Raw genomic sequence first — 4,652 nt, 5'->3', positions numbered from 1 at the left:
CCTGTGGTGGCGGGGTGGGGGAGGGAGGGGTGCTTTTCCTCTCTCTCTGTCCCTCTTTGGCAAGCTCACAACACTCTTGCCAAAACAAACAAATGATTACCATTACAATTACATGTACCTTGTTAATACTAGTGCCTGACACAAAATAAACACTACTTAGGTTCTTCACTGATGAGAATACCAATGTCCTTGTAGGACAGAGAAGCAGGCCATGGCTGAAGACCATATAAGAGGATGGATTTGAAGCCTACACAGTGTTCACTATAGCAAGCAGCTCCTCATTTTCATTTTGGCTCTATGTTTAGGTCTCTCTCTAAGGTTAGGTAATTCACTTAATATCTCTCAGCCTTGGTTTCCTCATTTACAAAATAAAAGTGTGGTGATTGAAAACATTTACGGCTGGGACCAGCAGTTAGCGTGATGGTTATGTTGCTGGACTCCCATGTAGCTGACTGCGGTTCGAGTCCCAGACCCGGTGGCTTAAACTCATGCCAGGTGTGTGTGCTTGCGTGCCCAAGATCCTGAGAGGAGAATGGAGAAGGGACTATGGCATGGCTATCCTCTCTGGGGGGGTGAGCTCTTGCTTTCTGTTTCTCTGTCTCTGTCTTTCTGGTGAGCACGCGTGCCCTATAGCAAAAAAACAAAAACAAACAAACAAACAAACAAAAAACAAAAAAAACCCAAAACCAAAACCAAAACCAAAAAACAACTTTCCAAAGGAAAAACAAAACATTTATGGACTTTTTCAGTGATAATATTTCATACATTTTATTATGAGCATTGGTGACTAATAAACACATGGCTATATGAAAAATTGTTTCTCTCTAAAAATTGGCAAGAGCTAAACATGTTGGCCTCAGGCATACAATAGATGGTTATTAAATGTCCATAGGAGAATTATTAATGGAAAGTTTTCCCATGTTAGGCAAAAATCTACTCCCAGCAGCTGGAGCACAAGATGTCTCACAAGATGTAGCAGGTAGTCTACTCCCTAGGCTTGGGATGAGAACTTATGGCTTATTTTATTGCTCTACAACATAAACAATAACCAAAATTCATTTGACAATATGACAAAAGCAAAAATAAGTAAGTGGTGGTCCAACAGGCTTTGGTAAGACAGGAACAAATGGAAAGGAGAAAGCTTTTTGGATTTGGTATCTGTGTGGGTGAAATCTATGACTGTCCCAAAGTTTTCTTGGGCACACAAGTAAAGAGTTAGGTGGCACTAAAGTTATTTGACACCCACAGTCTGAAAGACAGTAAACATAGTTATATTCCAAGTGCTGAGTCATACGTATGATGACAAGGAGAAACCTTCAAGACTCTAGCTTCCCTAAGTCTTAGTTTTCAGTAGATTGCCTTCTGCTGAAAGAATGACTTCATGTTTTAAGATTTGGTTATTTATGGTGAGCGCTTTCCTTCCCATATTCCACTTAGTGTTCCCCTTTTAGCCCAAAACCTGTTGATTTATTTTTGGTCTTGTTTTAATTTCATGAAAAGAAAAAAAAAAAAAAGCAGTAGCAAGTGTTTGTTGAGAAGGGAAGGTTTTTCAAGAAAAATATTGAGTGTAGATTAAGTATAATTCTAGAGAGCAATTCCTAAATTAACGATTATGCCTCTCTTCCCCATGAAATTATCTTAATAATGAAAAGAAATTGCTTATGCATACAGGAAATTCTGCTTTTCTTAGATTCTGCAATCAGCAACCAAACACTTCCAGTGGAATTCCTTGAAAGAAAAGCGGAGTGTGGTGGGGGGACAGAGAAGGGTGCTCAAAGCCACTTTAGGTATTCATAAATATTATTTTTAAATTTTTATTTAACTTTCTCTCTCTCGCTTTCTTTCTTTCTTTTTGACCAGAGAGGGACAGAGTGAGAGAGAGCAAGGGAAAATGAGAAAGCAAGCCGCCAGGTCTGGGACTCAAACCATGGTTGATCATGTGAGAGTTCAGCACCCTTAATGACCATGCCACCTGCCGGCCCCACAGCTATCTTTATTATAACCTCTGAGAAGAGATTCATAGGCATCATGTATTCTCTCTGTCCTGAAACAATAGCATGGTGATGGGTGGTGGTGCTGACTCCTCCTCCAACTGTGGACTGAATTCTCAGTGGGGCTGCTACTGGGAGACTTGCTGTTCAAGGTCTGAACTCCAAGATGGAAGCCAAAACTCTTGCTTTGTAGCACAGGCCCTTAGGGGTTTTGAAACCTTAAAGGCAAAGAAAGCACATTAGTCAACACTCTTTTTTGCTGCAAGAAACATCAATGCTGGAATTGCTTAGTAAAAGTGGATGGTTGGGCCAGCTGGTGCCATAGTGGTTAAGGCCACTGAATCTCACATGACTGTGCTGTTTGAGTCCCAGACCTGGCGATTTGAAAAACATGCCAGACAGATGTGCATACATGCCAAAAAATTCCAAGAGAAGAATAGAGGAGAAGGGATTTTAGTGTGGTTATCTCCCCCTGGGGGTGGGGGGGATTCTCACTTTTCTCTCTTTCTCTCTCTCTTTTTCTGTCTCCCTTCCTGGTGAGCACATGTACCTTATAGCACAGTTTTAAAAATAAATAAATAGGGGGCTGTCATGCAACTCAATTCCAGGAAGTTCAACTAGGCCTTGGAGAAGATGGGTCTAATGAGTCAGAAACTCATCTTTTCGTTTGCTTTTATGTTTCTTTCATGAGAGAGGGTGTGCAAGAGATGGAGAGACAGTTTCAACACCCCATGGACTCTCTTCCCTCAGATCCCCAGCCAGTCAGGATCCCAGGTGCAGCACACCCTGTGTGTTTCAGGTCAACTGGAGATCCAAACTCTTGGTTAGCCATGTGTCTTCCAGCACTATAAATCAGTATGCTACCACCTGCACCACTGCTGCTGGGCCTAAGCCTCATATCTTAAAGACATAGACATCTTGGAGCATCTACTACATTTGTTCTACAGACCTGCTTCCTCTGTGTGACCTTTCAGGTCCAATGACTGCAGCTACCTGACCACTCATCCCCATCCCAGTTCTAACAACACAGAGAGGAAATCTGATTGTCTGGGCTCAGGTTCTGGATGGACTTTTCTGGGTCATAGGTCACTCTCAGGCCTATCACCTAGATAAAGGAAACATAGGGACACATACTACAAAAGTAACTATAGGATCCCAGACATTTTATCAGAGGGCAATTCTCAGAGAAGGTGTATGTTCTCTACAGACCCCAAAAAACATAGACTCTTGTTGGGGGACTGGCATGGATCTTAACAGTCCTGTGATGTCTTCTATGTTCCTTCTGTGGCTTCCTTCCAAGCCTAGGAGTGTCTTCTTTGGGGTTCCTTCTTGGATGCCCTGAAGAGATAGAATGTATTGTAGGTACACAGGCCAGGTACTGTGACTCCTCTGGGTCTGAGAACGACCATGGGAGCTAGCACTCAATGGAATTGTTTATGGCTGTAGAAGGAGGTTTTGTCACTGTGGGACTTGCTAGATTTCTGGTCCTGACAATTGAAGAGTAAGGCAAAGTGAAAGGCATCAGAATATGTCACCCTAAAATATATTATTGTGGCATAAGAATTAGTTTGAGCTGAAGCAATTGAGAATTAAGAGAAGCAGGAATAGTTCTCTGCCCTACACTTCTGTCTGAAAACAGGGCATGAATTTTCATTTGAGAAAGGTTCTTTTTCTCTCAGAGTGAGAACAGTGACTCTTATTTTAAAAATGGGGAATTGATACTAACATGAATTTCCATAAATAGATCTTACTCAAATAGCTCTTATCTTCCATTAGTTCCCTCCATATCCTTCCTAGACACTCTCACAATTTGTTGTCCCTCGTAGACCAAATCATCTTTCTTTTGTTAAAAAGGCATTGGACCAGCAGTTAGCTTAGTGGCTATGTCGCTGGACCCTCACGTAGTCAACTGTGGTTCGCATCCCGGACCCAGTGGCTTAAAATTCACGCCGGGTGCATGTGCGTGCATGCCCAAGATCCCGAGAGGAGAACGGAGGAGAAGGGATTAGGGCGTGGCCATCCCCTGGGAGAGGGGTGAGTTCTCGCTTTCTGTCTCTCTGTCTCTGTCTGTCTGGCCAGCGCACGCTCCCTATAGCAAAAACCTCTCCAATGGGGAAAAGAAAGGCATATAAGCTCCCCAGTCTAACTGCTTTCTTTCTTATTTTTTTTTTCTTTTGTGAACGCTTGTGAATATAAATATTAATATAAATTGTGGACATTTTCTCTGTTAATTTGTCTTTTGTTAGTTTAATTTACAGTTACAAAGGACCAAGCATGAGAGGGTAGAGGAAAATGTTTTTTGCTCCCTGACAAAAGCATTACCATTTCACCTACTGACAACTTTCCATCTTCCTCTCTGGAGCCCATATAATCAATACTTACAGGCTCTCACCCTCTTTCCTCTCTCGGGATATTTAGTTCTTAGAAATTTTAGGTATCTTGGGCCAGCAGGTGGAGTAGTGATTAAGGTTGCTGGACTCTGATATGGCCAACCATGGTTTGAGTGCCGGACCTGGGGCTTGCTTTCTCACTTTCCTTCTCCCTTTCTTTCTCTGTCCCTCTGGTCAAATTAAAATAAATAAATATATAAATAAATCAAGTTAAATAAAATAATACTTTTTTTAAAAAAAGAAATTTTAAGGATGTCAGGGGCCAGCAGGT

This window comes from Tupaia chinensis, unplaced genomic scaffold (genome assembly GCF_000334495.1).
Source record: "Tupaia chinensis unplaced genomic scaffold, TupChi_1.0 Scaffold147608_1, whole genome shotgun sequence".
Lineage (NCBI taxonomy): Eukaryota > Metazoa > Chordata > Mammalia > Scandentia > Tupaiidae > Tupaia > Tupaia belangeri.
Note: the sequence above shows the minus strand (reverse complement) of the source record.